Here is a 24,840-nt window from a genome sequence, read left to right on the forward strand (position 1 = left end):
TACCATCGGCTCTCAAAGCCACATCACAAGTACACAAACTTGTGTTCCAGCTCTCAAGCCACACCATCGGCTCTCAAAGCCACATCGCAAGTACAATTATTTGTGTACCGGCTCCCTAGCCACACCATCGGCTCTCAAAGCTGCATCTAAAGTACACCCACTTGTGTCCTGGCTCCCTAGCCACACCATCGGCTCTCTAAACCATATTTCAAATACACCAACTCCTGCTACCAGCTCAAAACTGCACCACCGGCACCTTAGCCGCACTATCAGTTCTCAAAACCGCACCATCAACTCACTTACTTCTGCTATCAGCTTCTGCTGCACCATCGGTTCCAACGCACATCATCGGCTTCTAAGCCGCATCATCGTCTCTCAAAGCCACACCACTTGTACCCAAAATTCTGCGCCCACCTCTCAGCTGCACCGCCGACTCTCAAGTCGCTTCATCGGCTCATAAGCCGCATAATCGGTACAGCTGAAACACTGACTGTACCAATTCCTGCTGTTCCTCTCACCATCAGATCCCATAGTATATTCGTGTGAACCGCTACTACCCTGAGTATTAAGACCAGATGTCCATCTAAGTACCGGTGATCGTTTATAGATCTAAGGGAACAACGGGTGGCTGTTAGTGGCGGAAACCCTCGCTAGCCTGGATTCTAGGGGGTTCACACGGAACGAGCTTGAGGATTCATAACACATATAACTGGTAGAGGGTATAATATGCCTAGTTGTGTGCCATGATATGGCTGGTGTGATAGTTTGTTCTGTGTTATGTAACATTACCCTTGCATCGCTTTTAAGAGACTCAACACCATATTGCATACAAGTATGCTCCTATGTTCCTACTGTATATTCAGTTGTGTGCTGGAGATTATTATTATGTCATCCAGAGAATGATCTTATTTGTGTGGTACAGCTTCTGTGCTTTTTGCCAGTGTCCAATATCAACTATTCCTAACATCCAGGGCTAATTTCCAAACTTGTTGTTAGATTATTTCTGTGAAAGGCTGAATGTTAATTGCTTTTACCAGGTATTTCAGCTTTCCAGCAATTGGGTTTCCATTAGTTTACCAATACAGTTTTTTGCTATAATAAAAAATACTGTTACATTTGTTACAAAGCCTGAATCTGAACATGATTTATGACTGAAGTAACATTCAGTCTCATAATAGCTGCAATCGGAAAGTAACCTCCCCATTGTTATTAGTTCAATTGTTTCGATTATTGCTATAGCAATTTATTGTTGGCCATTGGATTGCACTGTGTATGATAGAGATGCAGCTGGACCCTGCTGTGCTAGGCATAATTTGTGACTCTCCATCATCTGTATCAAAAACTATTTACCCTGCAGTTGTTAGAAATTGGACAATGTAGATAATAGGTATATTTTTTTGTGTTCATGTTATCCTGTGTTCTAGGACTTCATAGCAATTGTATGCCTCATTCGCATTTCAAGGTCCAATCAGACCCTTTTACATTTCAGAAGCACATCATTTTTGAGCTGCTATATTTACTGTGGCATTGAAAAATGTGTGACGATTGCATTGCTTGCACCTTTGTAGGTACAGTATGTGATGTTTGATCTTTGTTAAAATATTTTTTGTGATGCACGAATTGTTAATAAAGAGAGAATCCTCTTTTTATTTTTAAAATATTTCCTTCTCCCTAGCATGCTTGTATGTTTGCATGTGTTAAAATAAATAAAATACTTTCCAAGGAGTTGTTGGACTGAATATAGATTGGAATGAATGCTTTAAATATAGAAATGCAACTTATGAATTCTGTGGCGCTTACAGAAATATGTGTACAGCTAATGATGTTAGCTCCCTGTTAGGAGTGCCGGACTACATGATACTGTAATATATATATATATATATATATATACAACATGTAGAGGGACACTCTCAATTCCATAAGTATAATGCCGGGATGCCTTCCTTAGGGTAATGCAGTATTTAGCTGTCCATATATCACATGAACAGGCAGCACTCCACGGACCTCATAAGTACAAAAAAATGCTTTATTGCCAATGTTTCAAGACCCAATCGGTCTTGTTGTCAGGGTGTAGAAACCCAATGTGCTATATGGACAACAAAATACTATGTATATATATATATATATATATATATATTAAATATAGAAGTGAAGTGACATCTTAATGTTTTGTACCATTTTCATTTCAAATATTTACAAGCCGACATCATCTTCAAAAACTGGAATCATTACCCTCTGTGTTAAACATGTTGTATCTGGGTCAGTTCCACACTTCTCTTCTTGCAGGGAGCCTGAACATTACTATTACCTTTTATCCTTTAAAGGTGTAACATATTATAGTTTGGTTCCTGTGCTGACTGCTGCTGTTTTAAGCCATCTGGCAATTTTGTTCAACTCCCCATGTACTTAGTCTATTTCCTGAGATAGTCATTACTTCCCCCACTGGTTTACAGTCATCCTGATATCACCAGCATGAATCACATGAATCAAATTTAAAAATAGTGAACAAAGAAGTCATAGAACTCAAAAGCATAAAAGAATGGTGCTTAATAATTATTTTTGTAAAATTCACACCGTGCTTCTGGATTCCCATGAGACGCTGCTGGTTTCATCTATAAAGTATACGGCAAAAAAATGACTTTTTTGTTCTTGGGGACAAAATCCTTTGATTACTGAATAAGCAGAGATAATAAAAATAGGTTTAATGACAGGCAATTGTAGCCTAATATCTACTGCAAAATTTGCTCTCAATAAGAATGATCTGTCAAAACACTCTAGGTGCAAAATTTGGATTCAAAAACTGATGAAGACAGGTAAAGATAGACTCGATATGTGACAGCTTTAACTCTAAAGAATTTTCCAGGAGGAAAGTAGATTTTTAAAAGTTGCAAACTTCAGTCAATTTGCAGGGATCAGATTAGTATATATTGTTTTGCTTAAGATAATACTTTGCAATGTTATACTATATGTATTCATTTTTAGGGCTATATTTATTTTAACATCTGATATGATGAACAACTTTTTGTACACATAAACACTAATGTAACAATGACATTTGAGGAGTCAAATATAACATGAAATAAGGATAGTTCTTACTGTATGTTATTTTACTATCATAATTTAATTAAGACATTATTGATTCTTAAATTAAAATTTTAAACTGGAATAGTTTAAATGATTAAACTATTGTTATCACTTCTAGCATACACACTTCCATCTTGACCAACATTTCTGTCAGTTGTTTTATAGAAACAATAGCTTCCAAAATCAGTATGCTTTAGCTGTGCAAATGTACATATTTTCACAACATTACGGGCCGCATTGAAAGTTGAATTTGCATAAATTTTTGTGGTGCAAATATGCACACTTCTGTACTATATGCATCTATATATTATTATTATCCTTTATTTATATGGCGCCACAAGTGTTCCGCAGCGCCTTACAAAGTACATAAAGAAATAATTTGACAACTGACTTACAGTACAAAATAGGACAAGGACATGGATAATATACATTGATACATAAGTGAGCTTAGACTTGTTGCCCCTTCCCTTAAAACTATAAAAGTAAAAGGGCAAGCATAAGCAGGCCCGCCAAGAGCTGCGGTGGGCCCGAGTAAAAGGGGGTGTGGCCTAATAGTGGGAGGTGTGGCCACCCCCCCTTTGAGAGAAAAAAAAACAAGTTTTGCAGCACCCGAGGGGGGCGCTTTGAGCCCCCTCAGCCCGGTGCATAACCAGTGGGGGCGCTATCAACTTGATCACTCCGATCATAGGCATAGGAGACTGCTTCATGGCAGCTGAGAGCAGTCTTCCAGTGCAGCCCAACACACAGCAGCGTGTGCTGGGCTGCTGTGATGTAAGAGGGGGGGAGCGGTGCTGGACCCTAGCCCCCACCGGTGTGAGGTTCTGTTTTTTTTATGGGTTCCAGGGTGGTAAAAAGAGCAGACACTGAAGCTGATTTAAAAATAAATGTGGAGTTTTTAATGAGTGGCTCAACAGACATGAATGTGGCAAAACAAAAAGTCTGGGTTTAGCACTAAAGTGTACTTCGGGAACTGTAGTGAGCAATGGGAAAAAGTCCAGGTAGTGGTAACAGAAAGTAGTCCAGTAATCCAGGTTTTGTGAGGCAGAAATGATTTGCAGGCTGAAGTGAATTTGCAAGCTGAAGTGAATTTTGCAGGGAAAAGGCAAGTGGAGGCAGGGTGCAGGGTAACAGCTGACACAGGTACTCAGGCAAGGGAGAGGCAATGGAGAAGGCAGGAGAACCCAGCGGGGCTGGAACAGGCAGGGTGAAGCAGGCTAGGCGATGATTCCAACAGACAGGTGAAAGCGCAAGAACTCTCTCTCTCAGCTCTCGCTGAGAAACACGTTGCACTGGCAATGAAAGGAAGCTCTGCACTCCCTTAAATCCCCAGTGCCAGACTGTGACTGGCCAGAGAGAGCATGTGACACACCAGGATAAGGCGACTAGGTCACATGACCGGTGGCAAGATAGCGGCGCCCATGCCAGAGTGGAACGGAAGCACCACCAGGCCTAACCAGACCAGAGTGACAGTATGCCCGCATAGGACTATGCGCAGCCAATGCAGCCCGCCAGATACCAGCGCCACCACCAGACGCCCCTCGCCATAGCGTCCTCACAGGTAATACCTGCTGGCCGGGATGCTGAGATCCCCTGGTCATGGCAGTACCCCCCTCCCCTTATGGGTGGCCTCAGGACACTCACCAGGCTTCTCAGGATGTGCAGAGTGGAATTTCCTGATGAGTGTGGGAGCATGAATGTCCCGGGCATCAGTCCAGCAGAGTTCTTCTGGGCTGTAACCCTTCCAATCTAGGAGGTACTGCAAATGGCCTCTGAGGACACGAGAATCCAAGACCTGAGAGACCTCGAACTCCACTCCTCTCTCAGTCTGGATACGAGGTGAAACAGGGAAAACCTTGAGAAATTTGTTCAGAATCAGATGCTTGAGAAGGGAGACATGAAAAGAGTTTGGAAGTCTTAAGTAAGAGGGGAGTTGAAGGCGATAAGCCACAGGATTGATGACTTCTGTGATGGAGAAGGGTCCAATGTAACGTGGATGGGACTCTGAGGGTGGACAACCAAACCTGGTCTCCAACTTTCATGCAGGGTACCTTCCTGCGCCTCCTGTCTGCTTGTAGTTTGTAGCGACAGGATGTATTCTCCAAATTAGTGCGCACTTGAGCCCAAATGGATGCAAATCTCTGTACTGTATCCTCCACGGCTGGAACATCAAAAGCTGGTAGGCTCTGGAACTCAGGAATTCAAGGGAGAAGCCCGTAAACCACCTGGAACAGAGTTTGATTCGTAGAGGAATGATATGAGGCATTGTGCGCGAATTCCGCCCAGGACAATAACTCGGACCAATTGTCTTGGGACGATGACATGAATATTCTTAGAAAAGTCTCAAGGTCCTGGTTGATGCTTTCTGTGGATCCACTACTCTGTGGGTGATAGGCTGTGGAAAAATTTAGTTTTATTTGCAGAATGGAGCATAAAGCTCTCCAAAACTTTGCCACAAATTGAGCACCATAGTCCGAGACTATTTCTGCAGGAAGTCCATGCAGGCGGAATATATGCTGGACAAACAGATGGGCTAAATCAGAAGCTGTGGGTAATTTCTTTAGAGGAATGTAATGGACCATCTTTGAAAATCGATCCACCATGACCCAGATGGTAGTGTAGCCCCCAGAACTTGGCAGGTCCATTACAAAGTCCATGGAGAGGTGCGTCCATGGACGTGATGGAATAGGTAGGGGCAACAATTCACACTCTAGTGCCCGGAGTCTACTAATGCTCAGGTGGCTGGCCAGCCTCATCAGTTGGCTGCCGGCCACTGGGAAGAGAGGAGGGGGCCCCGCACGGGGAGTGCACACGGGCCCCCTCTTCTCTTAAGACACCCCTGAGAATATCATAACCGTAACACCATAAACTAATCTTAAAGAGACTGGGGTCTGGTTTATCAACTTCCAACATGTGTGTTAACACTATAAAATAAGGCTACTGAAGCCCTGAAATGTATATACCATTTTGAACATCTTCTGGACATGTGGAGGAGTGTAACATTTGTAATATGTTGATATTCCTTGTATTCTACTGGAGCAAATTAACATAATCCTGCTCCTAAAAAGCCTGCATCTGCTTGTATCCAGTGAGCACCAGATAAACACCAAGCACTTATCCATTCTCTTGCTGTCCTGTGGCTGAGCCCACTGTCTCCAAGATCAATACCACTGCCCACTGGTCCATAGTAAGAGGACAGTAGGGAATTAGATCACACCAGCCACAAGGCTTTGCAGCAACATGACCACACATACCCCAAAGTAAACAGTACCTGTACCAGTGCCGATGTAGGATCCTGGCAGAACAAGCATTACCAGGTTACGGTGTAGGAACCTGGTGGTGACAGCAAGTTACTTTGCTATGATGCAGTAGGAGGAGTCAGTAACAGGAAGTGAGAGATCACATACCTCAGGATGGTAAAAAAAAAACACGCAAGTTGCTCAAGGAATACCTTCCCCACAATCTGTAATGGCCAGCTGACTACAGCCATCTGGTCAAACAGGGTATTGTAGTCCTTAATCATAAATTATTTATTATGAATATAACAAATCATCAGCCACTACTGATTATTATTAGAGATTGAAACACCCCAGTTACTTCAAATATCCTGATAACTGTTATAATATACTCCCCTTCACAGTAAAAACACATAATTACAATGACAGTTTGAGCTATATCATACATAAAATATATTTTTTCTTTCAAGCAGAAGATGTTAAACATATTGTATATATAACATAATAGCATGTAATATAGACATGTCAATATTATATGTTTGCCATATCCTGATTGACTGGGAAATGTATGTCTCAATTAAGGTAATACAATGGAACAATGATTTATGATTGTGTTCAGTATTATGTATCTAGAAACCTCCTGGAATTGCTAAAATCAACTGATAGCTGCTGGAAGTAATTTCTAAAGGTGCATACACACGTAACGATTTTTTAACGATTTGTCGTTAATGACATCGTTATCGTTCAATCGTTCAGTTTCTGAGTTATAACATGAACTATAATCGTTCAAGCGCGCTCCCGTTTGTAGTTTGTAGTTCATCGTCCAGTTCTGACTGACATAACGATTTTCATCAAGGGAAGGAACATTTTTCGTTCATCGTTCATCACACTTCAATAAATCATTCACTTTTTCAAGGGAAAATCTGACAGAAAATCTGACAGATAATCTAACAGGAAATCGTTGGTTACAAAATCCTTACGTGTGTATGCACCTTCACCTATGATTCATTACTCAAATGTTTCACAAGCAGCAAAAGATCTTCATAAACACTTGATGTCAGAACAATATTTCACACTGTAGACACATATACTAAAATATATTTTGACTTACATTATGGTTTGCAATTTAAATAGTGTGCATTAAAATGTATTTAAATAAATGAGTGATAAATACTGATTGTTCACAACATTGTTTTTAAACATAGGTAACCCTCATCCAAGGCTTCCTTTTTCAAATGGGTCCAAACTGTCGCTGCAACAAAACATTTATTTATTTATTACCAGTTATTTATTAAGCACACCCATGTTCTGCAGCGCTTTACAGAGAGAATATTCAGCCATTCACATCAGTCACTGCCCCAGTGGAGCTTACAATCTATATTCCCTACCACATGTCAGTGCATCAGAAAGCGGGAAGCCATACCGCCCAGCCCTAAGCAAGGTGCGAGAGACTGCCAGGAACAGGCTTCCCTTCCCTGCAGGGCTGGACTGGCCATCGGGCACTTCTGGCAAATGGGTGAGCACAGGCTTACCCAACTGGGTTCACCTCTCGCTGCGGCTGCATCATTGCATGATGATGTCATGACTCAGCGGCGTCTACTGGGGGCCTGCATAAGGGGAACACTACTGGGGGCACTGCTTAGGGTGGACCACACCTGGGGGCACTTTATAAGGGACACTGGATAGGGGGAACCACTATTGGGGACACTGCATGGAGAGGGGCTACTACTGGGGGAACTATATAAAGGTCACTGCATAGGGCATACCACTACTGGGGGCACTGCATTTGGGGACTACTACTACTGGGGGCACTATATAAGGGGCACTGTATAAGGGGAACTAATGGGGGGCTACATAAGGGGGACCACTACTGGGGGTACTGCATTAGGGGCACTACTAGGGGCCTGCATAAGAAGGACCACAACTGGGGACATTTCATACTGGGGGTACTGTGTAAGGGGCACTACTGGGGTTAAGTAGCGTTCCCGCTAGGCTGTTTTAGCAAGGCACGACGCCCTGCCCTCCTTCTGCAGGGCAAAAAGCACCCTGCCCTCCTGAATGAGGGCAAAAAGCACCCTGCCCTCACAACCTGCGGATGCCGTCTTCATCCGCGGGTCACAGTGTCTCACGGATGGGGAAATGTGCGATGACACAGTCACCGCCGGAGAGTAGACTCTAGGCGCAATTGAGGCACTATATAAAGGGGCTGTCCGGCGTGTCCGTATGTGCCGGGCACGCCCCCAAGAGTGATGAAGAGGGGACACGTCTTATAGACATGTCCCCTTTTTAAACAAAGAAAAACAAAGAAAACAAAGAAAAACAAAGAAAAAAAAAAGGTGGTGTGGGAGAAATTACTGCTGCCTGGCTGGACCTAGGAAAGGATTTTCTCTGGACTGATCGGGGAGGAGATGTACCCGGGTTAACATCTATCCACCCACGTTCTTTACAGTGCCTATCTCTAGGCCCATTCCGGTACGCAGGATACCCCGAAGGGGGATTTTTAAAATTATTATTATTATACATATCTTTTTGTCCTGTGCTGTTTGTTACGTGTTTATTGTGAATAAATTGCTTTACTGCTTTACACGATGGGAGTGCGCTCTCTGTGATTCTATTTGAGGGTCCATGGAACATCGATTACAGTAGGACAAAGGTTATCCCTGAATAAATCTAGAAGATCTCCTTAAAGATACCTTTATGTGCAAATTTTTCACCATTTTGAGGTGAGCATACTCTCATTGGGATATATCAGTTGACATCGATTGCTTGAAGTTCCCTAAGGACTTGGATTGGTGTTATCGGACAGAAGAACCTTTCATAATATATTTTATTAATCTTTTTAACAAATAATTGTTTTTCAGAGCAGCGCTGGGTGGCCTTCTCTTATTTTCTGTATATGTCCCCTTTTTAATGGCCACGCCCCCTTTTCGGGTGCGCGTGCCTCAGGCGCGCGCACAGAAGTGCCCTCTCTAGCTCCAGCGCCCTGCCTGCCACCGGAGCTAGAGTGAACACTAGTTAAGGTGCATATGGAAAGGCATTTTCAGAGCGATGAGAAAGGGGTAAGTGTCATATTAACACGCCCCATTTTTAAGTGACCAAGTCCATTTTTTTGACGCGCACATGGGGGGGGCTCCATTTTTAAATTTGCCCTGGGCTCTAAATACCCTTGTTACGCCACTGCTTATATGTTGTTCTAATATAAATTATATTTGTATGAGCAAAGTCTAAAAAGTGGGAGGGGTCATGAATAATAAGGGGAGGAGGCTTTGCCTGGAGCCAGATACTGACGTGAGGTGGGCCTGTGTGTTCTCGAAATGCCAGGGCCTCTCTTTAGTCCCAGTCTGGCCTTGCTTCCCTGTATGCATGACTGAGAATCTCATGGAGCTTTTTATAAATGGCTACAACACTCCCACAAGTTAGGGTGGTTACGTTGCATTGTCACCAACCAGTTCCTGCCATGAAATGCCCAATTACATGGAAAGACAGATCCGCCCATGTTGTGTCCGACTTTTAACTTAAAAGACCGCACATTACACCTCCTCCTACGTGCAGTGCAGGAGCTGTACAGCCTATTCCTATAATGCACAGTCTATGCCTCCGACTCCACTGTGGTGCCGCCTACTCCTCCCCGTGGTTCTACCCTCCTCTTCTTCCATGGTGCTGGCCTCCTCCTCCCACGTGCTACTGCCCCGTCTCCTCCTTTCACAATGATTACATCCTCAGTCCTCGCACTACAGCAAACAACACAGCTCTCATTGGCTGCCTGCTGCTACAGGACATAGATGGGGGCATGAGGGTGGAATGTTTGGGATGAGGGGGAGTAAAGTGTATAGTTGAGCACAGTTAATAAGTATGAGGGTGGCTCATTATGGAGGTGAAGGGATTATGCTATAGTGTTAAATTGAAAGGGTTATTGCTTTTAAAGGCGTTGATTAAGATTAAAGAGTTCTTTTGATCATACTGAAGGAGGTAATGAGGGGTTTAATGTAGGGGCGTATCTATTATGGGTGCAGGGTGTGCAGTGCACACGAGCCCCTGGGGGGGCCCGCACCACACTCCCTGCACCCATATCTAATACTTACCTCTCCGATGTCCCGCGTAGGGTGTCTCATCCCTGTACAAAATACCAGAAAATGGAGGCCATGCCATTTTCCTGCCAACCTGTGCATGCGCAGTAGACTCTGGGCACACTCTAGTACTCAGAGTCTACTGATGCTGCGGTCGGCAGTCAGATGCGTCAGTCTGCTGCGGCGGCCGGGGAGAGAGGAGGGTGCTCTGGACAGGGAATAAACATGAGCCCCCTCCTCTCTTAATACGCCCATGGTCAGTGTCGGACTGGGACATGAAGGGCCCACAGGGGGAATGCAATGGTAGGTGCCCACTGAAGGGAGGTGGTGCAAAACTAAGGGGCTGTGGCTAGCTAGCAGAGGAGCATAATTACAATTAAAAAAACATGCACTGGTCCAGAGCCAAATAAAAAATAACAACAATAACGCTGAATCTGGTATTCTAGTTATAGTTTAAAACAAGGTAAGTAATAATTTTTACGACCAGTCTCCAGAAGGCATAGGGTTTAGAAGCTGTAGCTCCAGTCACTTTGGGCTAGCTTGGATAGCATTGTAAAGTCTGAAATGTATGTACGGTGAGGGAAAAACCCATTGTTAGTCCCATTACATTAAGGTGCCAGCGCCTGCTGTGCTGCAGTGCCCATCATATAATGCAGAGAGTTGTCACATTGCTCAATATATAATGCAGAGTGTCACAGTGCCCATCATATATGTAATATAGAGTGTCACAGTGCCCACCATATAATGCAGAGAGTTGCAACATTACTCACTATATAATGCAGATTGTCGCAGTGCCCGCCATATATATATAAAGAGTCACAGTGCCCAACATATAATGCAAAGAGTGTCACAGTGCCCATTATATATGTAATATAGAGTGTCACAGTGCCAACCATATAATGCAGAGTTGTCGCATTACTCACTGTATAATGCAGTGTCACAGTGCCCACCATATACATAATATCGAGTGTCACAGTGCCCACCATATAATGCATAGAGTCAGGGGTGGATTGGGCCACCAGGACAGTGGATAGTTCCCGCTGGGCTGGTCCAATTCACCCCTCTGCTGGGCTGGCTGACATTGCCTGCCCGGCCGCCTAAGCTGCCGGCCCAACCTAATTCCCTATGTATGCCTGTCTGTGCTGGCTGCCGCACTACCTGGATTTGCGTTCTACTGTAGAACGCAAACAGGAAGCTGTCAGGCTCTGGCTAGCGGGCATTACAGAGTGCCACTAGCCAGGAGCCACAGCACTGACAGCGTGAGTCAGCGTACAGTATATGGAGTTTGTGCCCCAACCAGGGAACTACAGCTGGGGCGGCAGAGTGTGGTGCTGTAAGCAGGGCCAGGTGAAACCAAGGGGTGGTCCGTTTGTGAGAAGAACACCCAGCACACTTTGTCAACTGGATGTGCAGGGACTTGTAGTGCCATCACAGCTAGAAATGCCCTTGAAAAGATAAGTGTGTGTATACATGTATGTGTGTGTGTGTATGCATTGTGGCACAGTCGGGATAGGGGTCCCTCTCCTGGGTAGATGGACTCCCTCTTTACACACACAGCACCCGGAGAAACAGGACACAATTCTGGAGTTTTCGTGCAAGCTGGTTGGAGCCAGTCTTTTTTGTACTGGACACATAAATAATGTAAAAAACACAAACAAAAATCCTAGCCCGTCTGGGCTCTAACTAGACAGCAGGTTCTCTCAGTAACAGAAGACTAAATAAGTTCACGTCCACAGTACTTACAGGTGGTATCACACAGTGTCTCAGAGAAAACTAGCCTGTGGGTCTGCCATCCCAGGTATGAGACACTCAGCTATAACAAAACCAACCTTATCTGAGCCACTTTCAGGTGCAAGCCCTAATGAGCCTGCTACCAGGCTGAAAGGCCAAACATCAGGAGTGGCCTGTGGATGGAGCCCTCCCTCTCCTCACATCCACACTCCCAGGACCCATTCCGGCTTTTCACCAAAGCCGACATTTGTAGTCTGTTTTTCCAACGAACAGACTTCTCCTGGGGGTTTTAAAACACATAGGACAGGCACCTGGGACAGACATAGAAGCCATTCAAAACTGCTCCAGTGCTTCTATCACAGTATATATATATATATATATATATATATATATACTAGCTGGAGTACCCGGCGTTGCCCGGGATTTTAAGAATATTTGCTTACACATCATCCTCCTACTAACCTCTCATTAGGCAGGCCTCATGAAAAGTGTGACACACTTCCCCATCCACAGTCCTAAGGTCTTCGAAGGAAGTAGGACCTGTAACTGTGTAAAGCAATCTTCGGAGATAGAAGCATTCGTTATTTGTCGGCTGTACAGTGCAAACACGGCCAAGAGCTTCTGTTGATCTGATACCAGGATGACTGTGTACTTCCTGGTTGCTGGATCGCACTATGAAATACACAGCAACTACTTCCAGTTCCCTGTGCAGCTGTTTCCGGCATTGAGGGTCTCCACGGTGTATAAGATTCATCCAATCGGTTTTACCCTTCAGGGGCTGACAAAGGAATGAACCGGAAGTATCCTCTGTGCGTTCCATAGTGCGGTCCAGCAACCAAGGAGGTAGCCAAAAGTTTGGTCACCACTGATGACACCATCTAGTTGTGTAAACTCATGCATGAGCAAGTATAAATAAAAATTTGTGCTGCAGAGCTGCGTTTTTTGCATCCCAGTATAGTTGCCATCTTTATGGGCCTGATTCTAAATCAGATGGATATCTCCTCATGGATGCAGACAGCAATTTTTACCATATTCAGACTCATAATAAGCCTGGCTTAACATCACTAGTGCTTATAAATTCTTACAGCATTTAAAAGGTACTGTAAACTCCACGCGAGAGCCATAGTAAATGATGTTCAGAGACTTAGATTATATGCTACAGAATAAAATTTCATAATTTCTTAGTATGTAGCAAAATGCATGTTAATAAAATCAAGTTATAAAATTAAACAAAAATAACATTTTAATATTTTTATTATTGACCTTGCAGATGGCCCAAGAAGAATGGTGTCCAAATCTGCATCTAACAATAAATCAAACAGGACAATGCTTTATTTCTTCTTTGGTGTTTTAGGTGTAGAACCATGAGAGATCTTGGCTTGTAAACTGTGGCTTGTAAACTGTGGATTTGTATAGAAAGACAGACTATCTACTATATAAAATTTTCGCTTTTTATATAGTAGATAGTAGCGATAGAAAAGAAAAAATAGTAGATAAGCTAAATCCTTTTCTAATTCCATCCCTGACCTGTAGAGGGCGAATGATATGCAAAAAAATTTGTTTTTAATTAATTAAAAATGAACAGTAATTAATTTCTATTTCAAATTTTTGTAGTTGCCTTCGCCGTGTTTTAATACGCTTATATGTAAAATTTCACGATCTTGGCTTGTAAATTGTGGATTTGTATAGAAAGACAGAAGGACAAATTTTCACTTTTATATAGTAGATATGCCCCTGCCTTTACCCTCCCTGTTACTCCCCTCAGTGTCTATACATTCACCCTCCCTGTAACTCCAGCTCAGTGTCTCTACCATCACCCTCACTGTAACTCCCCCTCAGTGTCTCTACTGTCACCCTCCCTGTAACTCCCCTCAGTGTCTCTACCATCATTCTCCCTGTTACTCCCCTCAGTGTCTCTACCATCATTCTCCCTGTAACTCCCCTCAGTGTCTCTACCATCATTCTCCCTGTTACTCCCCTCAGTGTCTACCATCACCCTCCCTGTAACTCCCCTCAGTGTCTCTACTGTCACCCTCCCTGTAACTCCCCTCAGTGTCTCTACCATCATTCTCCCTGTTACTCCCCTCAGAGTCGCTACCATCACCCTCCCTGTAACTCACCCCTCAGTGTCTCTACCGTCATCCTCTCTGTTACTCCCCTCAGAGTCTCTACCATCACCCTCCCTGTAACTCCCCCTCAGAGTCTCTACCATCACCCTCTCTGTAACTCACCCCTCAGTGTCTCTACCATCACCCACCCTGTTACTCCCCTCAGAGTCTCTACCGTCATCCTCCCTGTTACTCCCCTCATAGTCTCTACCGTCACCCTCCCTGTAACTCCCCCTCAGTGTCTCTACCATCATCCTCCCTGTTACTCCCCTCAGAGTTTCTACCATCACAATCCCTGTAACTCCCCTTCAGTGTCTCTACCATCATTCTCCCTGTTACTCCCCTCAGTGTCTCTACCACGTCATCCTCCCTGTAACTCCCCCTCAGTGTCTCTACCATCATTCTCCCTGTTACTACCCTCAGTGTCTCTACAGTCATCCTCCCTGTAACTCCCCCTCAGTGTCTCTACCGTCACCCTCCCTGTAACTCCCCCTCAGCATCTGTACCATCACCCTCCCTGTAACACCCCTCAGAGTTTCTACCATCACCCTCCCTGTAACTCCCCCTCAGTGTCTCTACCATGTCATCCTCCCTGTAACTCCCCCTCAGTGTCTCTACAGTCATCCTCCCTGTTACTCCCCTCAGAGTTTCTACCATCACCCTCCCTGTAACTCCCCCTCAGTGTCTCTACCACGTCATCCTCCCTGTAACTCCCCCTCAGTGTCTCTACCATCATTCTCCCTGTTACTACCCTCAGTGTCTCTACAGCCATCCTCCCTGTAACTCCCCCTCAGTGTCTCTACCGTCACCCTCCCTGTAACTCCCCCTCAGCATCTGTACCATCACCCTCCCTGTAACACCCCTCAGAGTTTCTACCATCACCCTCCCTGTAACTCCCCCTCAGTGTCTCTACCATGTCATCCTCCCTGTAACTCCCCCTCAGTGTCTCTACAGTCATCCTCCCTGTTACTCCCCTCAGAGTTTCTACCATCACCCTCCCTGTAACTCCCCCTCAGTGTCTCTACCACGTCATCCTCCCTGTAACTCCCCCTCAGTGTCTCTACCATCATTCTCCCTGTTACTACCCTCAGTGTCTCTACAGTCATCCTCCCTGTAACTCCCCCTCAGTGTCTCTACCGTCACCCTCCCTGTAACTCCCCCTCAGCATCTGTACCATCACCCTCCCTGTAACACCCCTCAGTTTCTACCATCACCCTCCCTGTAACTCCCCCTCAGTGTCTCTACCACGTCATCCTCCCTGTAACTCCCCCTCAGTGTCTCTACCATCATTCTCCCTGTTACTACCCTCAGTGTCTCTACAGTCATCCTCCCTGTAACTCCCCCTCAGTGTCTCTACCATCACCCTCCCTGTAACACCCCTCAGAGTCTCTACCATCACCCTCCCTGTAACTCCCCCTCAGCATCTGTACCATCATCCTCCCTGTAACACCCCTCAGAGTCTCTACCATCATCCTCCCTGTTACTCCCCTCAGTGTCTCTACCGTCACCCTCCTTGTAACTCCAGTTCAGTGTCTCTACCATCACCCTCCCTGTAATTCCCTCTCAGTGTCTCTACCATCACCCTCCTTGTAACTCCCCTCAGTGTCTCTACCGTCATCCTCAGTAATGCTGAGTGTCACAGTGCTCAACATATAATACAGAGAGTCGCACTGACCGCCATATAATACACCATATAGTGCAGAGAGTTGTCACATTGCTCACTATATAATGCAGAGAGTGCTGCAGTGCCCAGCATATAGTGCAGAGTGTCGCAGTGCCCGCCATATACCTAATATATGGTGCCATTTTGGGGTACTGCCGGGACTGGAGTCCCAGGCCCGGACACTAGGATAGAGAGGTGGGGCCCGCTCCTACTGCACGCTGCCCTCTACTACCACCCTGAATGAAAAGTGAATGAAAAGTGACAGAGGAGGTAGGCTCCTTCCAGGCCTCCGGCTGATACCAACTACTCCGCACAATAAAAGTGAATGACAGGGGGCATGCCTGCTCCGCCTCCTACTGCCCGCACACCCGTTCTCTTTGCATCTCTTTGCATCCTACCACCGCCCACCAATCCGCTTTGCCTCCCACCATCTTACCATTCTGCCTCCTTCCGACCTCCTGCTCCGGCTCCTACCACCAGGCCGTGCAGTGCAATATAGTATATTTTTTTGTGAACTAGCATGCATGACATCATACCGCTGAAAGTGGAGCCGTTGCGTGTGAGGATGGAGCAGTCAGGACAGAAGAAGGAGCCAGTAGCAACAGAGGTAAGTGACTTGCATGTCTTCTTGGCTGCTAGCTAGGGCTGGATAGTGGACATGAGTCTTAGCAGGGCTGGAGGGACTGAAGGGGACTAGCTGGGGTTAGGGAGACCTGCTGGGCTGAAGAGATTTGAAAGAATTGTTTTATGTAGGAATAAAGGTGGGAGGGGAGAGGGGCCCTGCCTATTTTGACAGTCCCGGGCCCCACAATTTCTGATGGCAGCTCTGAGCATGCATAAATTAGCCATTGCGATTACATACGCAGCACGAGAGCCCTCTGCATGTCAGGAGAGCAGCAGTATTTGCGGATGGTAAGACCTACCGCAAGGCCAAGATGGCTGCTCGATGTGTGCCGATGTTACTGATATTTACGCAGGGAAGCGACTTCATACGCTGATGGTGGGCGTCCTTATGCACTAGTAAACTTTTAAACTATTAGCCTATATTCGCAGCTGCATCCCATGACAAATTGCAGCTGCGATCTCAATAATGCCCATCTCTGAATCAAGCCCTGTATGTACCCAGCATTAATGTTGGTGATGAGGGAGCTAATTATTATAAAGTGGATTATTTTGTTGAATCTAATTTTTGAGGGAGGATTGTTTTTAAGTGTTCACTGTACATTGTCATCCTGTTACTAACAAGAATACTGTTTTTTCTGTACTCTAATATTTGTTACTTTATTAATTTAATGAAAGCATATTGCACTAACTAGGAGGCATAAAAACCGAGAGGTGCGACATTCAGTAATTTAGGGGTGCCAAAATTAAATTGGCTCCTCCAACCTAAAAACATTCTAATGCCCCAGTGGTCCTGATTACCCATGTTTTGCAGAGCCAGAAATATGCAATTTTGATATGAACTTTGCTCAGTTTCTGAAAAATTGTTCTAGGTTTCTAAATACAAAATAAACATAATTTTTTATATATATATTTATAGCCCCCCCCCAAAAAAAATCATACAGTGTCATTATTTATTTTTGTGGACCCGATAAGTCACCTATTCTTTTTTTTTTTTTCAAAATGTTTTTATTGGAATTTTCATTGTTCACTGTACATTGTCATTCGGTTACTATTATACTGAATATAGTAGATTGTATAAACATACAAGAGAAAAACTGATAACAAATAGAAATTAGCAATCACATTGCTGATATCCTATTACAGTTCAATAATTGGCGTTATATTCCCACATAAAAGAGATTTATAAAAATCATGTAACACATATATGAATTACACTAAATTATTGATAAGAGGAAGGGAAAGAAAAGACAGGGGAGAGAAAAATAAAGAATTTAAGAAACCCGATACCATCTACAGTATATCTTGAGCTCTTAGTTTAGCCCAGTTGGATAGGATGATCAGATAGAAACATTCTAGTTTTGTACCACAAAGTTGAAACACTTATGAATTTGTTGTTTAATTTAGACATTTAAAGTATCAATAAAAGATTCCCATATAGAGAAAAATGTATGTAAGGACATCTCTACCCAGTCCATCTTAAACACTTGAAAAAGCTTTTCCTTAAAACATATGTATAGAGGGAGGGGATAACTGTATCCATTGCTGAGAGAATCAAAAGTAATTTACGACAACCTGGAGAAATTGTAGAGGTGGTTGTGAGAATGCCAAAGATGGCCCATTTTGGGGCCGACAAAGCAAATTGCTTAACTTGAAGCCAAAATACTGTTATAGAGATTAATCCCAAAAACAATGTAGAGGGAAGTATCTGGTCTTGTACATTTTGGGCAAGTGGCCAAAGAAGAAAATCCAATTTATGACTGTGAACGAGAGCCATAGTAAATGATGTTCAGAGACTTAGATTATATGCTACAGAATAAAATTTCATAATTTCTTAGTATGTAGCAAAATGCATGTTATAAAATCAAGTTATGAAATTAAACAAAAATAAAATTTTAATATTTTTATTATTGACCTTGCAGATGGCCCAAGAAGAATGGTGTCCAAATCTGCATCTAACAATAAATCAAACAGGACAATGCTTTATTTCTTCTTTGGTGTTTTAGGTGTAGAACCATGAGAGATCTTGGCTTGTAAACTGTGGCTTGTAAACTGTGGATTTGTATAGAAAGACAGACTATCTACTATATAAAATTTTCGCTTTTTATATAGTAGATAGTAGCGATAGAAAAGAAAAAATAGTAGATAAGCTAAATCCTTTTCTAATTCCATCCCTGACCTGTAGAGGGCGAATGATATGCAAAAAAATTTGTTTTTTAATTAATTAAAAATGAACAGTAATTAATTTCTATTTCAAATTTTTGTAGTTGCCTTCGCCGTGTTTTAATATGCTTATATGTAAAATTTCACGATCTTGGCTTGTAAATTGTGGATTTGTATAGAAAGACAGAAGGACAAATTTTCACTTTTATATAGTAGATATGCCCCTGCCCTCGCTCTCCCTGTAACTCCCCCATTATTGTCCCTGCCTTTACCCTCCCTGTTACTCCCCTCAGTGTCTATACATTCACCCTCCCTGTAACTCCAGCTCAGTGTCTCTACCATCACCCTCACTGTAACTCCCCCTCAGTGTCTCTACTGTCACCCTCCCTGTAACTCCCCTCAGTGTCTCTACCATCATTCTCCCTGTTACTCCCCTCAGTGTCTCTACCATCATTCTCCCTGTAACTCCCCTCAGTGTCTCTACCATCATTCTCCCTGTTACTCCCCTCAGTGTCTACCATCACCCTCCCTGTAACTCCCCTCAGTGTCTCTACTGTCACCCTCCCTGTAACTCCCCTCAGTGTCTCTACCATCATTCTCCCTGTTACTCCCCTCAGAGTCGCTACCATCACCCTCCCTGTAACTCACCCCTCAGTGTCTCTATCGTCATCCTCTCTGTTACTCCCCTCAGAGTCTCTACCATCACCCTCCCTGTAACTCCCCCTCAGAGTCTCTACCATCACCCTCTCTGTAACTCACCCCTCAGTGTCTCTACCATCACCCACCCTGTTACTCCCCTCAGAGTCTCTACCGTCATCCTCCCTGTTACTCCCCTCATAGTCTCTACCGTCACCCTCCCTGTAACTCCCCCTCAGTGTCTCTACCATCATCCTCCCTGTTACTCCCCTCAGAGTTTCTACCATCACCCTCCCTGTAACTCCCCTTCAGTGTCTCTACCATCATTCTCCCTGTTACTCCCCTCAGTGTCTCTACCACGTCATCCTCCCTGTAACTCCCCCTCAGTGTCTCTACCATCATTCTCCCTGTTACTACCCTCAGTGTCTCTACAGTCATCCTCCCTGTAACTCCCCCTCAGTGTCTCTACCGTCACCCTCCCTGTAACTCCCCCTCAGCATCTGTACCATCACCCTCCCTGTAACACCCCTCAGAGTTTCTACCATCACCCTCCCTGTAACTCCCCCTCAGTGTCTCTACCACGTCATCCTCCCTGTAACTCCCCCTCAGTGTCTCTACAGTCATCCTCCCTGTTACTCCCCTCAGAGTTTCTACCATCACCCTCCCTGTAACTCCCCCTCAGTGTCTCTACCACGTCATCCTCCCTGTAACTCCCCCTCAGTGTCTCTACCATCATTCTCCCTGTTACTACCCTCAGTGTCTCTACAGTCATCCTCCCTGTAACTCCCCCTCAGTGTCTCTACCGTCACCCTCCCTGTAACTCCCCCTCAGCATCTGTACCATCACCCTCCCTGTAACACCCCTCAGTTTCTACCATCACCCTCCCTGTAACTCCCCCTCAGTGTCTCTACCACGTCATCCTCCCTGTAACTCCCCCTCAGTGTCTCTACCATCATTCTCCCTGTTACTACCCTCAGTGTCTCTACAGTCATCCTCCCTGTAACTCCCCCTCAGTGTCTCTACCATCACCCTCCCTGTAACACCCCTCAGAGTCTCTACCATCACCCTCCCTGTAACTCCCCCTCAGCATCTGTACCATCACCCTCCCTGTAACACCCCTCAGAGTCTCTACCATCATCCTCCCTGTTACTCCCCTCAGTGTCTCTACCGTCACCCTCCTTGTATCTCCAGTTCAGTGTCTCTACCATCACCCTCCCTGTAATTCCCTCTCAGTGTCTCTACCATCACCCTCCTTGTAACTCCCCTCAGTGTCTCTACCGTCATCCTCAGTAATGCTGAGTGTCACAGTGCTCAACATATAATACAGAGAGTCGCACTGACCGCCATATAATACACCATATAGTGCAGAGAGTTGTCACATTGCTCACTATATAATGCAGAGAGTGCTGCAGTGCCCAGCATATAGTGCAGAGTGTCGCAGTGCCCGCCATATACCTAATATATGGTGCCATTTGGGGGTACTGCCGGGACTGGAGTCCCAGGCCTGGACACTAGGATAGAGAGGTGGGGCCCGCTCCTACTGCACGCTGCCCTCTACTACCACCCTGAATGAAAAGTGAATGAAAAGTGACAGAGGAGGTAGGCTCCTTCCAGGCCTCCGGCTGATACCAACTACTCCGCACAATAAAAGTGAATGACAGGGGGCATGCCTGCTCCGCCTCCTACTGCCCGCACACCCGTTCTCTTTGCATCTCTTTGCATCCTACCACCGCCCACCAATCCGCTTTGCCTCCCACCATCTTACCATTCTGCCTCCTTCCGACCTCCTGCTCCGGCTCCTACCACCAGGCCGTGCAGTGCAATATAGTATATTTTTTTGTGAACTAGCATGCATGACATCATACCGCTGAAAGTGGAGCCGTTGCGTGTGAGGATGGAGCAGTCAGGACAGAAGAAGGAGCCAGTAGCAACAGAGGTAAGTGACTTGCATGTCTTCTTGGCTGCTAGCTAGGGCTGGATAGTGGACATGAGTCTTAGCAGGGCTGGAGGGACTGAAGGGGACTAGCTGGGGTTAGGGAGACCTGCAGGGCTGAAGAGATTTGAAAGAATTGTTTTATGTAGGAATAAGGGTGGGAGGGGAGAGGGGCCCTGCCTATTTTGACAGTCCCGGGCCCCACAATTTCTGATGGCAGCTCTGAGCATGCATAAATTAGCCATTGAGATTACATACGCAGCACGAGAGCCCTCTGCATGTCAGGAGAGCAGCAGTATTTGCGGATGGTAAGACCTACCGCAAGGCCAAGATGGCTGCTCGATGTGTGCCGATGTTACTGATATTTACGCAGGGAAGCGACTTCATACGCTGATGGTGGGCGTCCTTATGCACTAGTAAACTTTTAAACTATTAGCCTATATTCGCAGCTGCATCCCATGACAAATTGCAGCTGCGATCTCAATAGTGCCCATCTCTGAATCAAGCCCTGTATGTACCCAGCATTAATGTTGGTGATGAGGGAGCTAATTATTATAAAGTGGATTATTTTGTTGAATCTAATTTTTGAGGGAGGATTGTTTTTAAGTGTTCACTGTACATTGTCATCCTGTTACTAACAAGAATACTGTTTTTTCTGTACTCTAATATTTGTTACTTTATTAATTTAATGAAAGCATATTGCACTAACTAGGAGGCATAAAAATCGAGAGGTGCGACATTCAGTAATTTAGGGGTGCCAAAATTAAATTGGCTCCTCCAACCTAAAAACATTCTAATGCCCCAGTGGTCCTGATTACCCATGTTTTGCAGAGCCAGAAATATGCAATTTTGATATGAACTTTGCTCAGTTTCTGAAAAATTGTTCTAGGTTTCTAAATACAAAATAAACATAATTTTTTATATATATATTTATAGCCCCCCCCCAAAAAAATCATACAGTGTCATTATTTATTTTTGTGGACCCGATAAGTCACCTATTCTTTTTTTTTTTTTCAAAATGTTTTTATTGGAATTTTCATTGTTCACTGTACATTGTCATTCGGTTACTATTATACTGAATATAGTAGATTGTATAAACATACAAGAGAAAAACTGATAACAAATAGAAATTAGCAATCACATTGCTGATATCCTATTACAGTTCAATAATTGGCGTTATATTCCCACATAAAAGAGATTTATAAAAATCATGTAACACATATATGAATTACACTAAATTATTGATAAGAGGAAGGGAAAGAAAAGACAGGGGAGAGAAAAATAAAGAATTTAAGAAACCCGATACCATCTACAGTATATCTTGAGCTCTTAGTTTAGCCCAGTTGGATAGGATGATCAGATAGAAACATTCTAGTTTTGTACCACAAAGTTGAAACACTTATGAATTTGTTGTTTAATTTAGACATTTAAAGTATCAATAAAAGATTCCCATATAGAGAAAAATGTATGTAAGGACATCTCTACCCAGTCCATCTTAAACACTTGAAAAAGCTTTTCCTTAAAACATATGTATAGAGGGAGGGGATAACTGTATCCATTGCTGAGAGAATCAAAAGTAATTTACGACAACCTGGAGAAATTGTAGAGGTGGTTGTGAGAATGCCAAAGATGGCCCATTTTGGGGCCGACAAAGCAAATTGCTTAACTTGAAGCCAAAATACTGTTATAGAGATTAATCCCAAAAACAATGTAGAGGGAAGTATCTGGTCTTGTACATTTTGGGCAAGTGGCCAAAGAAGAAAATCCAATTTATGACTGTGAACGAGAGCCATAGTAAATGATGTTCAGAGACTTAGATTATATGCTACAGAATAAAATTTCATAATTTCTTAGTATGTAGCAAAATGCATGTTATAAAATCAAGTTATGAAATTAAACAAAAATAAAATTTTAATATTTTTATTATTGACCTTGCAGATGGCCCAAGAAGAATGGTGTCCAAATCTGCATCTAACAATAAATCAAACAGGACAATGCTTTATTTCTTCTTTGGTGTTTTAGGTGTAGAACCATGAGAGATCTTGGCTTGTAAACTGTGGCTTGTAAACTGTGGATTTGTATAGAAAGACAGACTATCTACTATATAAAATTTTCGCTTTTTATATAGTAGATAGTAGCGATAGAAAAGAAAAAATAGTAGATAAGCTAAATCCTTTTCTAATTCCATCCCTGACCTGTAGAGGGCGAATGATATGCAAAAAAATTTGTTTTTTAATTAATTAAAAATGAACAGTAATTAATTTCTATTTCAAATTTTTGTAGTTGCCTTCGCCGTGTTTTAATATGCTTATATGTAAAATTTCACGATCTTGGCTTGTAAATTGTGGATTTGTATAGAAAGACAGAAGGACAAATTTTCACTTTTATATAGTAGATATGCCCCTGCCCTCGCTCTCCCTGTAACTCCCCCATTATTGTCCCTGCCTTTACCCTCCCTGTTACTCCCCTCAGTGTCTATACATTCACCCTCCCTGTAACTCCAGCTCAGTGTCTCTACCATCACCCTCACTGTAACTCCCCCTCAGTGTCTCTACTGTCACCCTCCCTGTAACTCCCCTCAGTGTCTCTACCATCATTCTCCCTGTTACTCCCCTCAGTGTCTCTACCATCATTCTCCCTGTAACTCCCCTCAGTGTCTCTACCATCATTCTCCCTGTTACTCCCCTCAGTGTCTACCATCACCCTCCCTGTAACTCCCCTCAGTGTCTCTACTGTCACCCTCCCTGTAACTCCCCTCAGTGTCTCTACCATCATTCTCCCTGTTACTCCCCTCAGAGTCGCTACCATCACCCTCCCTGTAACTCACCCCTCAGTGTCTCTATCGTCATCCTCTCTGTTACTCCCCTCAGAGTCTCTACCATCACCCTCCCTGTAACTCCCCCTCAGAGTCTCTACCATCACCCTCTCTGTAACTCACCCCTCAGTGTCTCTACCATCACCCACCCTGTTACTCCCCTCAGAGTCTCTACCGTCATCCTCCCTGTTACTCCCCTCATAGTCTCTACCGTCACCCTCCCTGTAACTCCCCCTCAGTGTCTCTACCATCATCCTCCCTGTTACTCCCCTCAGAGTTTCTACCATCACCCTCCCTGTAACTCCCCTTCAGTGTCTCTACCATCATTCTCCCTGTTACTCCCCTCAGTGTCTCTACCACGTCATCCTCCCTGTAACTCCCCCTCAGTGTCTCTACCATCATTCTCCCTGTTACTACCCTCAGTGTCTCTACAGTCATCCTCCCTGTAACTCCCCCTCAGTGTCTCTACCGTCACCCTCCCTGTAACTCCCCCTCAGCATCTGTACCATCACCCTCCCTGTAACACCCCTCAGAGTTTCTACCATCACCCTCCCTGTAACTCCCCCTCAGTGTCTCTACCACGTCATCCTCCCTGTAACTCCCCCTCAGTGTCTCTACCGTCATCCTCCCTGTTACTCCCCTCAGAGTTTCTACCATCACCCTCCCTGTAACTCCCCCTCAGTGTCTCTACCACGTCATCCTCCCTGTAACTCCCCCTCAGTGTCTCTACCATCATTCTCCCTGTTACTACCCTCAGTGTCTCTACAGTCATCCTCCCTGTAACTC

The sequence above is a fragment of the Taudactylus pleione genome, unplaced genomic scaffold (assembly GCF_031769625.1).
Source record: "Taudactylus pleione unplaced genomic scaffold, aTauple2 ptg000408l, whole genome shotgun sequence".
Lineage (NCBI taxonomy): Eukaryota > Metazoa > Chordata > Amphibia > Anura > Myobatrachidae > Taudactylus > Taudactylus pleione.